Raw genomic sequence first — 15,858 nt, 5'->3', positions numbered from 1 at the left:
CCCACCCCCGCCCCTCCCCTCCGCCCCCGGCCAGCCCACCGCAAAAGTTTGGGCCCGGGAGACGGCGGCGCGAGCGCGGCTGGACGGGCGCGGGGCGCGGGCGGCGGATGTGACATCACCGCCGCCGTGAGGGAGCCGCGAACCGTTAGCGGGGAGCGGCCGGGGAGGCGGTGGCGGGCTGGGCTGGGCTGGGCTGGGCTGGGCTGGGCTGCGCTGCGCTGCGCTGCGCTGCCGAGGGGCGCCAGCAGCCGCGGGGCTGAGGAGAGGCGCGACCCGGGCCGCCAAGGCGCGCCGCGTCCCGCCTCACGGCGCGGCTCTCCGTGGCCCTTCGCTCAAACTTTGCGTTCTTCCCCCGCCAGCGGTGGCTGACGGAGGCTCTTTTCTCCGCGGAGGGCAGCGTGCAGCCAGGCACGGCTCTCCCGCTGGCTGCGGGCGGGTAGGTGCGGCTCTCCGGAAAGGAGCACCCCTGGCACCGTGGCACTGGGCAAGGGGCAGGGGCGGGCTGTTGGGGGCAGCTGCGGGTGCCGCGGCGGGGAGAGGAGTTTCGTCTGGGGGATCCCGCCCTTTCACTCTCCCACCTGGAAAGTTAAGTCAGGGCTTGCCTGAGCCTTCCTGAGGGGAAAGCTACCACTCTGCTTTCCAGCTGGACCGTGGGCCGGTGAGGGACTCTCGTGTCTCCTTGCGTTGGCCGATGAGCTGTGGTGGGGAGGCCTGTTGGTGGAGGTTTGGTGGAGGTCATTGCTTGGAGTCCTTTGGGATCCCTCCCAAGGACACGCTGCAGCATGCGGTCAGGAGTTTCCTTTTCTCTACTTCAACCAGCATGTTTGTAGTCGGGCAACGCTGGTTTGCTAGCCAAGGCTCTGGGTGGGCTCCTGTCTGCCTGTGCAGCAGCTCATGGTCACTCTTCCACAGCTACAGATGGGGAAGTACAGGCAGGGATGTGGTTTGGCCTCCTCAGGGTTGCACATTTAGCGCAGCTGAATATGGCCCGAATGTAAATCACGCTTACAACAGCACCATCCTGTTGGCATGGGCAAAGTATGTCAATGTTTCAGTTATTTTCCAAGACTCAAGCTCATGATCTATGGTCAGGGTAACCTTAGTTGTAAGATTATGACTAAGATTGTCCTAGAGTAGTTTTTCAGCTTTACATGGTAAAAATGTATTAGCTTTACCGTTGGCATTTCTTTTTGTCTTGATTAGATTCTCTGGGGTCTACATCGTGTACTTTTTCAGCAGCTAGCACAGAAAGGCCAAAGCTGTTGTGGATGTTTAGGTGCCATGTAATCTTAACAAAGAGAAAAATAGCATAAAAGTATCCTTAAAGAAGGAAAACTTCAGTATAAAAAATAAAGCAAAAATCCAAGCTTGGGAGGGTGTTTTGGTTGAGTGTTTATTAGGATGAGTATGGTCAGGGCGTGGTCTTCTAACTTACTCTCTCCAAGTCTACAAGATTGGTGCCTTTTTTCTTCAAGAATTAAGACCACCGCTGAAAGACAAATGGAGCAGAAACTGTCCTGCCCACATGCTATCTGAAAAGATTGCATATTCTTGCATAATGTTCCCAGATCAAAAGTGCTAATTTTCCCTACAGTGGTTTATTATATTTTTGAGTTTTGCATTTCTTCTAGGATTAAAATAACTAGATTTTCTTTTGTGAGTGAATTAAAATTTATGGTTTATGGTAAGATGACTTAGAGAAGCCCCCTTTTGCTTAGCAGTATCTTTTACAAAGATACAGTCTTTCATTTCCATGGAAGGTAGATCTACAAAGTGTAGTTCCTTATGACAAGAAAAGGAAATTATAGAATTTGTGAATGAGCTTCCATTGACATTCCAGGGTCTACAATGGAAAGAGAATCCCCTCTGATACAGACTCTACTGAATTTCCTTCTACAAAGAAAATATAAAAGATACAGAAAGGAGACTAGTTTAGTTAATTTTTTTTCTGTAGAAAAGATGTAAAAGGTCTATTTTCTATGAAATAACGATAAAAAAATGTAAAAAGGGACAGCTGTATATATTAATATGGATTCAATAATAAGTAAAGTAACAGTACCGAAGCATGGAAAGTCTGAGGTTCTCCAAAGGACAAAGTGAATGGTGTTTTCAAAAGAAACAATTTCTTATGAAAAAAGAAAGATTGTAAAGTCACAAAGGCAGGTATGAAGGTATTTAGATCTTTTCTAGTGTACCTCAGTGACTAGTTCTCTTATTTTCCCTACCTTTATTTTCCCCACACTTTTCTCCCCTTCCTTTTTTTCAGTTGATCATAGATAAAATTGGCAAAATATTTGAATTATTAAATCAATCATAGAATGCAAACTTTTTGAAGAGCTTCAGTGATGTGGTATGTTTGTCCACTTCCTGATGCTGCTTGGAATATCTGTCTTTGAAGTCAGTAAAATATTGAAGACTACAAGTTAAAAATAAAACAAATGGTTCCCCAGGCCCCTGAAAAAAGTGAGACTTCAGATATCCTGAACTCCTCCAATACTTTTATGTGTTACAAACTAATAATTTTTTTGATATAAGAAAAGGTACCAAAATGTGTTTCAGAAGGATGGCATAAAGTGACACAATTCATTTCACTCGATTTTAACATTAAGAAGAAAAAGAAAATATGTAATAGACTTACTCTTCTACCCTCTAGCAACCTGACAAGTCTTCTTTTTTCAGAAAAGACTGTCTGAAGAGTGGTGAGAATCACTAGCAATTAGTACCTGAAATAATTGTTTTTTTAAAAATGTACCTGAAAAATTAAACAAAATTCAAGTCCATACGAGAAGCTTTTACTTCTGCTGTATGCCCCAAAGTGGCAAGGGAATACCTGATTCTGAGGATCTCTAACAAAGCTTTTAATCATCCTTAAAGCCTATGAAATTCTACGTGAATTACATTTCTTCTTGAATTCTTTGCATGGAGATGGCTGCAGTCAGGGTAAAATACTCAGTCATGAGGGAGAAGAAAAGAGATATCAAAAGCTTTCTTGCAGGCATCAGTGACAGAGTATTAGCAAAATGGAGACACGATAGGTACAGTTTGTCTAGATAGTGAAGGATATTCTCAGTGTGTGGCTAAAGTTATAACAACTTCTTTTTCATACCATATTGCAAGACATATTGCTAGCAGTTGGAATAAGACAGATACTTGTTCACCTGGGTACACTGGAAACTGAAGTTGATAAATTGGATGTAGGTACTGAATTATATATACATAAGTTCCAAGTTCTGCAATCTGAGTTTGACAGCTCAAAAGTACTGATGGGAGTATGATAAAAGACAACATATATATGCATCTGTAGAAAGACACTCTTTATTTAGAGCAGGTCACACCTGAAAACTGTATTTTTAATTGCAGTGCTATAAAATATTTTTTCTAGACAAGGAAATTTTTCATGAAATCAGTTTTATATGTACACTGAATATTTCATGGGTGTTGAATTTTCCACCAAATTAGGAAGGTGGTCCAGATTTGGAATTTTAGGCATTTTCCATATTTATTATAAGAATGAAAAGTTTAGGGAATTGGGAAGAGGGGTTGAATACTGACCCTTGTTGACTTTAACAGACCTGAAATGTCCTTGGAGAGCATAAATGTGTCTTTCATTACGGAAGAGATTTTGATATTTCAATGAGAATGAAGAGAGAATAAGATAAAAACAAAATTAAACTATCAATGATACAGAAGATAAACTTTTATGATAGATGTTATATTTGATTACATTTCTAAGGAATGTGAGAGAAACAGATTGCTTGAAGTGTTGTTAAATCAAGTGAAGAGAAAAATCGGTAAAATACTGATTTATTTAATTTAGCCAGTGAAGAGTACATAGATGTTAAATAAAGTACAGAGATATTTCAGATATGGGACAAAATTCAGGACTGCTGTAAATTATTAAATATGCTTATATTTGGATAGATTTTGCTATCTGATTGAAATATACTTTATAGTTATTAGTCTCGTAAGGAGAGTCATCTTTTTTGGAATCTGTCAATATTACAACCTCACTTCCTAATCCACATTGCTATATTAGTTAGTTGCAATATTGAAATGAGGTTTTAGAAGCATGTTTTTTCAGTGTAGCTGTCCTAGTGATGATTACTTTACTAAATAGAATTGTACAATTACGTCAACACTGAGTATTTTCTGAAATCCTACTAATACCTGAAAATGTATTTTATTTTTCTGTACATTATCAAAATTGAAAGGTGACTAAATAATTATTGAAAATAAATCTAGCAGTTGATATTTTTCCTACTCCCTGCTCTCTTAAAGTTAACCTTTTAAAATAATTTTTGTTACTCAGAGTTTTTTTAGGAACTTTTCTGTGAAAATTACCTTCCTTTGTGTATATATCTATACGAGTGCACGGAAAATAGTTAAAATTCAAGTTTCTGAAGAACTGCAATACTAATGTTATTTCCCAATAAGCTTACTCTTAGTGCCAGTGTGAAGTGTACTGTAGATGCAAGTAGCTGTGAATCAGCATAATTGTTATTGGCTTCTATGAAGTAAGCAAAGTAGCCCATGACAGATGTACAGAAATGTTTTGGTACTGGATGAAGTGGACAGGTTTAATAGAGAACTAGTGAGTTAAGCACCTCTTTCAGATCTCCAGCTCTTTGTCTAAAACCGATCCATGTTTAGAATTTACTTTTGTTGGAGTTTGACCTTAATTTTAATTGGTGAAGAAACTGCCCTAGTAAAGTATTCCCAGGTGTTTATAGAGTTCGTATGAAATCCAACAAAAACTTAACTCTGTGGAAATGTAAGTTGTTTTAAAGCAAATATGAATATCTATTTGTAAATATTTCTATAAAGTGATTAAGTTAGCTTTGTTTTTCTTTCAGGTATCATTTATTCTTTTTTTTTATTCAGGACTTTATGCATCAAAAACTAATTAGTAAAATAAATTGTCTTTCCGGCTTTCTAGGAGTTAACATCATCTTTACTTTAGAGCACCATATAGCTATAGTATTTTCAGATTTACAAATCAGTTATATTTAAATTTCAATTACTGTATAAATAGAAATGAAAACATGTAATTAAAGATTTCATCAGTTTGAAATGTAAGAATGTCATTCTTCATGAAAGTGAGAGCATATATGAAGAATGCTTATCTACCAAAAATGCTTATCTTTCCTAGAACATCATGGAACTCTGCTCACAAGTTTTCTGATATTTTCCCATTCCAATATGGACAAGTACAATACAGTGTATCCCATCAGAGTGGCCTTAGAGTGTATTATTGGTTATGTGTGACTTTTATAATTTTAAATGTCATAAAATGTAAGGATTAAGATTCTCTTTTAAAAGATCACAAAGACAGTAAATGTATTCTTGATGAACTCTTTGATGTTCTTAAAATCGCACGATCATGTAGAACAAATGAAACTTGGAGAACTAATTTTGAAATGTTTTATTTCAGAATTCTAGTGCAGATAGTAAAATTTAGTCAGTTTAATAGAAATTTGGTTTGGCTGGCAGATTTTGAAAATAAAGAAGGTATGATTACTCAATATGAACAGGAATAATATAATTTTTAAACAGTAAAATATTCAGTTGGCATAATTTAAAATTGAATATTACCTCTTAAAATAGATAATTTGCAGCCTGTCAAGTCACAGTTAAAGTTGAGCTAAGTAGCTGATGATCAGAAAATTAATTCCCCAGCTAAGTCTTAGGAATCTCTAGAATGTTTTAATATTAAATATTTCTTCTAATTTAGAATATAATGTACTTTGCAAATACATGCTGCAAAAGTGACAAAGACAGAGCAGTATGCTGTATGATAACACATTTATGAATTTATTTTGATAGTAATTTTAATTCTCTAAATGTTTATATGCAAGCAAAACTAGTTTGTGTCTCATTGCATATACGTAGGTATTTATTGACCAGAGTGTCATAGTAAAGAGGCTGCTTGCAATAACACTGTGTAGCAACATGATGTTTGTGGGAATTAAAAGGACCTGAGTATCCTCAGCGATTGATCGTTGGGGAGTTCCTGGGCTCAGCATCCTACAGGACTGGCTCTCAAAATAGTAAAAATAATAAGGAATTACTACTAAAAGTTCAATTGCAATACCAGTGTTTGTCATAATCACTTAAGGGCACAAGTACTTAGAAGAAAGATTAGGTCATGATTATAAATTATGATGCAAACATTCTGATGGATTTTATGTTCTGTTCTATTTTAAGGTTGTGAATGTTGCCTTCATACATGATATTTTTCCCCAAATGAAGAGTCAGTGTATCTAGTATCTCATGTTTGTCTTCTGTGCAGAAATTTCTGCTGGAATGGAGAAAGAAAAGTTTGCCTAAGAACTTGTCACAAGGACAAATGAGCTTGAGAGGTGGGTGTTTTCTGTAATGCAGTAGTTCATTGCTTTGATTTTTAATCAGTTTCAGTTTTTAAAAGAACCTAGTAGTATGGTGCTATTTGTGGTATTATTGCAATATTCGTGGTTCTGTCCCATACAGCCAAGAAGGATGCTTGTTATAGCTGATGACATAAACTCAGGCACTGTTATGATAATTTTTGTTAGTTGACTGTCGTGGTTTAACACCAGCCAGCAACTAGGCAGTACACGGCCGCTCACTCACCCTCTCCCCGCCCCCCCCCAGTGGGATCAGGGAGAGAATCGGAAAAAAAGGTAAAACTTGTGGGTTGAGATAAGAACAGGTTAATAGAACAGAAAGGAAGAAGGTAATAATGATAATAATAACAATAATAAAATGACAATAATAATAAAAGGATTGGAATATGCAAAACAAGTGATGCACAATACAATTGCTCGCCACCCACCGACCGATGCCCAGTTAGTTCCCGAGCAGCTATCCCTCCCAGCCCCACTCCCCCCAGTTTATATACTAGACATGGCATCACATGGTACGGAATACCCCGTTGGCCAGGCTGTGTCCCCTCCCAGCTTCTTGTGCCCCTCCAGCTTTCTCACTGGCTGGAAATGAGAAGCTGAAAAATCCTTGACTTAGTCTAAACACTACTTAGCAACAACTGAAAACATCAGTGTGTTATGAACATTCTTCTCATACTGAACCCAAAACATAGCACTATACCAGCTACTGCGAAGAAAGTTAACTCTGTCCCACCAGAAACCAGGACATTGACACATATTTGATATTTTAATTCCAGCTGGATGCTAGAATATAACTAGTCTGAAAAAAAGTAATCATCTAAGCTGATGCTTGCTGGCATTCCCCTGGTGCTTCTGTAGGATTAGATTTTGAATACTGATGTGGGATTGTGGCTGTGAAAGGTATGGGTCAGTATTCTTCCTGAGATCAGTTTAAGTAGGGCAACAGCTTTTTAAAAGGCAAATGTTAGGAAGAGAAATATTTAAAAAAGGTATATTGGTTTACTTTGTACAACATTTGTCAGATTCTAAAGTAAGTCTTTCTAAAAAGCAAGTTGGTGTGTCTCTTGGCAATTATCAAATGGTATCTGCTCTTCTTAATCTGCAAGGAGATTATCCAGGTTATACACTAATTGTCATGAGCGAAGAGACCTCCAAACTAGCTCCAACCAAGTGTCGAAGCTCACTAAGAGTTGCGCTGGGTAGGCTTAACAGCTCAGCAAATTCTGCATTCCACAATGTACAGTGTCACTCGTTTTCTATTTTCTCAATGCAATATCAAATTCAAGAGACTATAACTTGCATGTGGGACATGATACCCCTTTTTTATCATATTCCATTTGCGCAGTGTTACCCCAAATGCTTGGGAGTTGGCTCTAGTTTTGTTTTGATTTTACTCCTATCCTGTCGCACAGCAGCAACAGAGGGACAGATAAAATGATTCCATTCATTCCAATTCCACTCATTCATAGCTTTGGCTACGATACTTGGTCAAAGTAAACACAGTATCTCTTCTTTAGAGAGGAAAATTTATAAAGATTTTCTTCAGTTTTCTGTAGGATATCAGCCCATTTGTAAATTCTAGAGGGAGTAAGTGGATTAAATCATCCATAATAAATAATTGTAATAAAACTATGCTTTGAAGCAAAAGGTCTTGTTTTTCCCTCATACTTTGGTTTACATTCCAGTAATTTTTGGACAGCTACCCCTCATTTACAACTAGTGTATCTGAAAAGTGAATCATATCTACAATATCTGATATTCAGGAAGCGTAAAAGCTATAAATACCACGTTTCAAGACATAAGGAAACCCCTTTTAACCATTAGGACAATCAAGCAGCAGAACAAGTTGCCCAGCAAGGTAGTACAGTCTGTATCCTTGGAGGTTTTCTAGACCAGATTGAATGAAACTCTGAGTAACCAACTCTGACTCCACAGCTGACCCTGCTTTGAGCAGCAGTTTGGACTGGAGACCTCCTGAGGTCTCTTCCAGCCTGAATTATCCTATGATCCTGTATCAATGTGAAGAGTGGTGAACTGGCTTGCCTCTTCTGCTGTGTGTGGGACTTGGAGCCACCTATCTTATCCCTCAACATATCTGAGAAAAAATAGGTGGTGTATTTCCTATCAGTATATATTTTTGGACCAATATGATGTATATTATATGGTTTTATGTGTGTGTATATATTTTTTTTATGTGTATATATATATATATAGTTTTAGACTCGTTTGATGTATATTTTTATTTACAGGAACAGTAGTGTACAAATTACTCAGTTTTCTAATTTGATGCAAAGAAGAAAAAAAATATATGGAGTTTTAGTATGCCTCTGCTTTTTTTTCAGAAGATAGCTGTAGTCTTTGTACAAATGGTATGAAGCTTTCTCATAATTAATTTTTTAAAAAAAGGTACTCCTCTGTGCTGGCCCCTGACCATTTTTTTTCAGGAACTTTGGTTTATACATTACTGCCACTTTTTTATCTCAAGCCAGAGGAGAGCTCTTTAAATCAGGGTAACACTGAGTCTTGACAGTTTGTTACATGAACTATGAACTCCCTTGCCCACATCTGCACTGCATGAGTGTTCACATAAACCTCATGATCTTCTTGAATATACCCTAGTTCCAGCTGTTAAGCAGTGGGCTCAAAACCAAAGCTTTAATGAATTCTGAGATAGTCTCCTTTTTCATTTTAAACCCGTGGATCAAAGAAATGTGAGATACTACCAATTCTCGTACAGAACCTGAACAGTCTTTATTTGACTTCTAAAATAAGCTATGAATGAGAGGTTTGATAACATATTTCTTGGAAAGCTCTACACAGCTTTTCTTTCAGAGAGAGTAGTACAAATCCCTTGCTGTCATATTCAGCAGATGGCAGCATGTATGTTAACTGGCTGGGTATCTGCTCAAACCTTTAAGCTGCCATGCCATATTGACTAACAAAATAATTAATTTGTCAGTGTCTTTAAGGTCAATCACAGTGGAAGCTTTCAGTGTGTTAATGTAAAAAATCATCTTTACCCTGAGGGGGCACTGTCACAGCAGGTAAGAATTAATTGTGGAATTATATTGCTTTCTTCCTAGAATACAGCTGTGTCAGAAGAAGGAAAACGTATCAAACCAGTAGAGTGCAGTTCAGGACCCTGGTGTTTAAAACAGTAAAGCACAGATTTAACATTTCCACACATGCATATCTGAATGGTACCAGGATCAGGGCTTGGGGATTAGGTCATGAAAGGTCATGCAAAAAAACCCCAAACCAACCCAAACCAAAAAAACCCCAAAACATGACCAAACAAATGTTAATGTGTGACTTTTCAATAGCAATACTCATGTCCTTTAAATTTGGCCAGTTTTTTGTATAATAGCAGATCAAGTGTGATGTAGATGCCACATTATCAAACCCATGAATATAAGCAATGAAGGCATATGATAACAGTGTAAGACAAATTGTCGTGTCAGGTAGAAAAAACCATGATTTTCCAATCTACACAGGAGATTGCAAGGATGGTGTTTTCCATTGTAGTGTTCTTATCAGACTTGCAGAAGCAGGAATAACGTACTAGAGGCAAAATGTAGAAAGCTGTCTGAATTTTTCAGCTATGCTGAATTTTGGCCAGAGCTGCTAAGGTGAATATGGATGAAAATTGTGATAGACTTTTGATTGTTGCTGAATATTGAAAATTTGCACTGTATCTAGAGATAAACATATTGTAAGAATGGAATTTGCCATTATTTTCAATGTCCAATTTTATCTTTTTATTCTGTTCTAACTATTCAAGCAGCATTTCTTTTGTTTGTGTGAGCTTATAGAAACTGAATTTTAAGGCCTATTGATGTTATTTGTGTAAATATGAAAAGAAATTGGTATCACTATCTTACATTTATTTAAGAAATGTTAATGAAATATTGCATCATCTACCAAAAAAGGATCATTATCATGTGATTTGAAAAAACAATCACACAGGCTACTATTAATTTATTAAGTAATACAAAGTACTGCGTACCTCACAAGAAATCTCACAGCTAAAATTTGTTCAGAAAACTGTGAAAATTTCCCAGTGAGTAGATCTTATTATCTAGTTACAGATAACTGGCAATATAGGAAAATGCTAATTTTGCTCAGTAATTTGCTGAAAAAAATTGTTCATTGCAATTTAAGCAGGAACCTAGGCTGCTGCAGAAAGTGGAGAGATTTATATGCATAGTTACAAATGTGGATAAAATCCACTGGAGTTGGTAGGAATGTTGTCTGTCTGTATTTCCATCAGTGTGAAGTGGTGGCATTCATTATGTATCAAATGAAATGTGTTTGTAGGTCTTTGGAAAAATAGGGTCTTCATTTAAATATTTTTTCCAACCCTTAGACACACTTAGTTCTATGTTGTTTGTGCAACCTTATGAAAAAATAGTCCACATAAACTTCACAATACTTTCTTTTCTTTAAACATAAAAAGTTTTGATTATCTTTTTTTTCTCCATTTTTAAATTATTTTCTGGTCTCAGACAAAAAGGTTTTTGTTTTGATCTTGATTTATATTAGTCCTAGACTCTTCTACACTTGTATAAATTCATGCCTGTCTCATACTAAGTTCTACTTATGTTTAGCTTGCTTTGTCTTTATATTGACAACTGGCTTTCTCCAGAAGATTAAGGAGCCTGATGATAAATACAAGTCTACTACTATAAGGGTCTCTCTCAAAATGTAGGAGGAACTGTGTAAGGTAATAGACTGTAAGATCCCCATTCTAAACATTAAATATCTGTAAAGAGCTACATGTCCCTTAAATCCAATTTAACATGTTAGACAAGAAAGGTGGCAGGTGAATAGTTTACTGAAGAGTTCATTTTACTTAATATGACATTTTGAATTCCACACCCACTTTGTGTTCGCTTGCTCTTCATCTCTAAATTTTTTGCTGTAGTATGGAAATAGAAGATTGATGTTGCAGGAGAAAATATGACCCCCAAATGACCCTCTTATTCTTGTTTTCAGGCATGGTTGCTTCTTGCAATATTCATGAAGAAGTATGTGGACAATGATGATGAAGTCCTGATGAACAGGGTATAAACAGATTTTGTAAGTTTGTGGTTGTGTATGTGTGTACACCTTTAAAAAATCCATTAAGTGACATTTTTAACCCTAACAAAACAAAACCAAAAAGTACTCTACAAAGTCCGAGTAAAACATGTATAAAATGGAAGTTACTACTGGAAAAAAAAAAAAAAAAAGCTAACTAATTCATTTGAATATGCATTTTGAAATGCATATGATTTTTCCCTGTATTTCAACCAATGCTAAAAGATAAGCACACTGAGGTTGGAGTTCACCGATTCAAAAAGTGGGATAATACTGTAGTGCCTTATATCACTTAGAACCATGGTAGGATCCTAACCACTACTGTAGTTCAAATAATGATACAATCTTGCTTTGTTTTGGAACTTCCTCTCAGTATCACAAAAAAGAAATAGGGTTTGGGGTTTTGGGGGGGGGGTAGTTTTGGTTTTGGTAGAGACAACCATTTTTGTCATGAACAGCCTTCATCTCTGTGTTGGCAGTCACCTGCATCTTGCAGATTCTTTATGTTAAGTATGGATGCAGAAGATATTTGCAACTATAAGGTATTTTCCCACTTGGTCACTCTTGGTTCCAATTTGGCAGTGCAGTGGCTCAAGTAATTTGCTCATTGATTCACATCTCTCCTTATCTAGCAGACAATCTAATGCTTGGGTTGGCTCTAGCAGATGTACAGGCCATTTAAATAAACAGCAGGAGAATTTCTTCAGCCATCTTTTTGTGAACACTGCTGTCAATGAATACAAATACTGTGAGGTTTTATTTTATCATTATTATTTTTTTATTCTGATGCTTTATTTATTGTCTTATTAAAATATTTGCCAGTTTGGTAGAGTCAGTGTAACATGGGACTGTTTTACACCTTACACTTTCGTAATGGAGAAAAGCCTAGAACTTCTCAAAGGGATGCGTATAACCTTCAGCAAGGTTTTGAAATCAGTGGTGATGCCTTGTGAATGTATCTTACTACAGTTAAGGCCCTTGGGATGTTGTACAGAGCTGGTGATGTCCATCTGTGCACATGTAGAACGTGCATGCATTAAATACTGTTTTCTACTGGTTAATATCTAGAGCTAAGCCTAGAATTAGGTACTGCTCTTGGCTAGTACTTTTAATGTGATCCTTTGTTGAGCTCCAAACCTGTTGGAAATGACTTATATTCTAATTTCCTGGAGAAGATACCCAAGCCAGAGTGTATGGTGTTCCTGAAGTTACGTTAAACAGCTGAAGTCTGATCAAAATTTTTCAAAGTGAGTATTTAAAGATCAGTAATTAATAACATAGATGATGACAAATTTTCAGTGACATATTTGTTTACAAGAGGAATGTGGGAGTGGAAAGGTCATTGAATCCTGGCTGCAGTATTGCATGTGACCCTTTTGCAAGACAGTTAAGCTCCATCCTGAAACTAGCTGGAGAATTTATAAAGGTAGATGTCCTAGAGCTTCATAGCTGATCTGTGAAGCAGATCTTTGATCTGACCTGAATGGATATTTGAAATGTTCCAGGCAAATGACCAAGAGGATGCCTGTGGACGTGGAAAATATTTTTCACAGCAGAAAAAGAACTGTAAGTCACAGTGGAGGTGAAAAGCATTTCTCACAGCAGAAAGAGTACTGTAAGTCACAGTGGCTAAGTAGGTCAGATAGAATGGTGTAATAAACAGGCACTTAGGCTAGTAGTCTGAAAATTTTACAAGGGCTAACTCTGCTTCTGGTGTTACTTTGCTTTGCAGCCCTAGAATGTAATTTCTGATGACTTCATATTCCCCACGCTGTTAAGGAAGCATTGCTAATTGTTTATTAAATGTTTTGTAAATAGAAGTACAGAATTTCAAATCTGTTAGTCCCAAGAGGAGAAAAAAACCAAGCCAACCCACACGTGATGAACCACACATCAGGAATGGGAGCATTCTAGAATTTACCTTTTAAGCCTAGGTGATAGACACATTCAAAGGCTCAATGGCAAGGTTTCTGGCATCCTCTTTTTTAATACCTTGCTGAATGTGCTAGTTATAATTGAAGTCTTCAGCCTGAATCCAAAGAAAACCTGATGTTACTGCCAGGCTCTTATAATAGGGCCTCTACTCTCTTGCCATCCTGCAGTAAAACTGGCACAGTCATGAAGGAATCACACTGTGTTTCCATTCTGTGTTTCATATTGTGGAGGCTTCCCTTCTACACCCGTCCTTTGAGAACTTAACTCCTGTAATACAGGATATAATGTGGGTTTCCCGCCCCCCCCCAGCTAATTTATTTCTGCAGTTAATATGGAGTGTGAGTTCAGGCAGATCTTCTGTAAAAGTCAAGAACAAACTATTATGATATATTTGATGGGATTTAGGTAATACAATGCACAAATCGGTGTTGCTGTCTTTCTACAAGTGTATTAGTTTCTTAACTGATTAAAGAAGACTGGAGAGAAAGGAAAGCATTATTCACATAACTTCTATTTTTCTTTTATTTGTGTTTAAAGACAAACATTTGCTTTGTCATGTTTGAGCTTGTTACAAAATAAATGCCAATGTAAAACCACAGCTCAGAATATTAATGTAACATTAGAAGAATAATTTGAAGAAAGAAAAACAATTACCTGTAGACTAGGAAGTCTTAAAGTCTTTTCACAGACAGACTTATAAACATTAGTTTTGACTAATTCATTCAGTCAAGAAAACCAACAGTTTGGACCGCTGTCAGCTTTCAATTTGATTCCATTATAGCTGTCACTCAGCTGTGCTGAGATGCTTACAATCAAATTATAGGTTATTGGCACTGTCTAGGGCCATAGCACTGAATATTTTGCATATAAATCCATTGCAGTGGAAGTTCTGTTTGCTTTATAGAAATGGTCAAAACTGTTCAAATTATTATTGTCAGTTTTTGTGCATCGACATTTCATACTTTAATGCAGTTAGGCATAGTATGAAAAAGAAGGAAAATATCTGATAGGGCAAAACTGCGAGACTAACCAGGAAGAGAATGATAAAAGCTTATAAATCTATAATGGCTTACAAATTCTGTATGTGAATTATTTTAGGACTTCAGTAACTTTTCAAAAAAATATTTGCTGTGGGCATCTACTGTTTTAATTTAATAACTGGATGCTAGAAATCACAGAGAAAGCATACAATGGCTCCAGACAAACTTCTAACAGGAGTTAAGATAAAACCTTGAATCATTAGTTGCAAAGATGCTGTTTCCATCCGCCAAGGAATATGTATAGGACATCTGTTGCTAAGGTATGAGGCTTAAGTTCAACAAAATGTTACATACTTGTCCAGAAAAAAAAAAAAAAAGGTGATGCTTTTTGGAGAACTGCTTCGACAGTAACAGACTGACAAGAGATGAACTATGTTGGAAAGTCTTTAGGTTGACTAGCCTGTTTGTTTTGATCCTGTTTCCTACAGGGGAAAAAAAGCAAACACATTGTGAGTTTGCTCCCTCCTTCAGCTTCCCATTATTTTTTTGAAATTAGATGTTGGCTAATTTCATCCAAATTTAAGAGAGGGATAGACATGTCAAATTAATTTTATACTGGCTTTGGGGAAAAAAGTATTAGTGGTGGTACAGAGGACAGGCCTACATTAGCACTGCTCTCAGAGAAAAGATCTTACATTTTACTGTTCTGTTGACTTGCTAGCTAGGTGATCAGCATATCTTTACTTCTGAACCAGTCATGGGACAAAGGAATCTCTTACACATCTGATGTTGAGAAGTCCATAGACAAGGTGAGCATACTTTGGAAGAGAACGCCTCTTAGTCTTTTATTATGCTGTCTCCAGATATGAAAATCTTCAGTTGGAGTTGGTGACATCAGTTCGATGGTTCCTTGTTAAATAATCCAGTTTCTATGTATAAAAGCTTGGAAAAAGAGTATCTGGAATTTATCAGTTTTCAAATAGATAGATGCCTGTATGTATACTATGTAGGTCTGTGACAAAATATATTAGAATTTGGTACTAAACTGTATTACCTTATAGACCTGTAGCTATCATTTGTGTTCAAACACTTTTGAGTTATGCTTCAGATAGAAGAGTAATATTACCTTTGAAACAGCAGCCTGACTGGACTAGCATATGGACATTTTCCCCTTACTCTGTTAGATTCTATAGGAATGTGGTTAGCTATGTTAAAAATGTAATTTCACAATAAATTGTCTTCATCTAAATGAAATTACAGGCCTTCTGCGTATTTTGATTGTTTGAAAACACTGAACTAGAATCTCTTGATTTTATTATTCGGCCTTCTAAACTGAGAAAATGTTTTGCCTAAATAGATTTAGAAAATTAATTATTTGAAATATATTGACATTACTCTAAAAATTAAAAACTACCTCTTTCAGTCAACGCTCTACAGAAGTCTTGCTAAAAGTTTTTTAACAGTCTTACTTTTTCCAAACT

The 15,858-nt window shown here is 36.9% G+C and overlaps 1 long non-coding RNA gene across 3 annotated transcripts; it reads left to right on the top strand.

Annotated features, from left to right (window-relative positions):
* The first annotated feature begins 155 nt into the window (after positions 1-155).
* LOC138686437 (uncharacterized) lies at positions 156-15,631 on the top strand. Of its 3 annotated transcripts, none has more exons than XR_011325819.1 (5): positions 156-436; positions 6,205-6,359; positions 9,353-9,427; positions 11,379-11,462; positions 13,195-15,631. It is a non-coding gene; the product is annotated as an uncharacterized lncRNA (long non-coding RNA). The 3 variants fall into 3 exon arrangements; XR_011325818.1 differs by having other exon boundaries at positions 12,638-15,631; XR_011325817.1 differs by having other exon boundaries at positions 11,379-15,631.
* The last annotated feature ends 227 nt before the right edge of the window (positions 15,632-15,858 follow it).

Source organism: Haliaeetus albicilla, chromosome 8 (assembly GCF_947461875.1).
Source record: "Haliaeetus albicilla chromosome 8, bHalAlb1.1, whole genome shotgun sequence".
Lineage (NCBI taxonomy): Eukaryota > Metazoa > Chordata > Aves > Accipitriformes > Accipitridae > Haliaeetus > Haliaeetus albicilla.
This window is presented reverse-complemented; position numbering and strand designations above follow the sequence as displayed.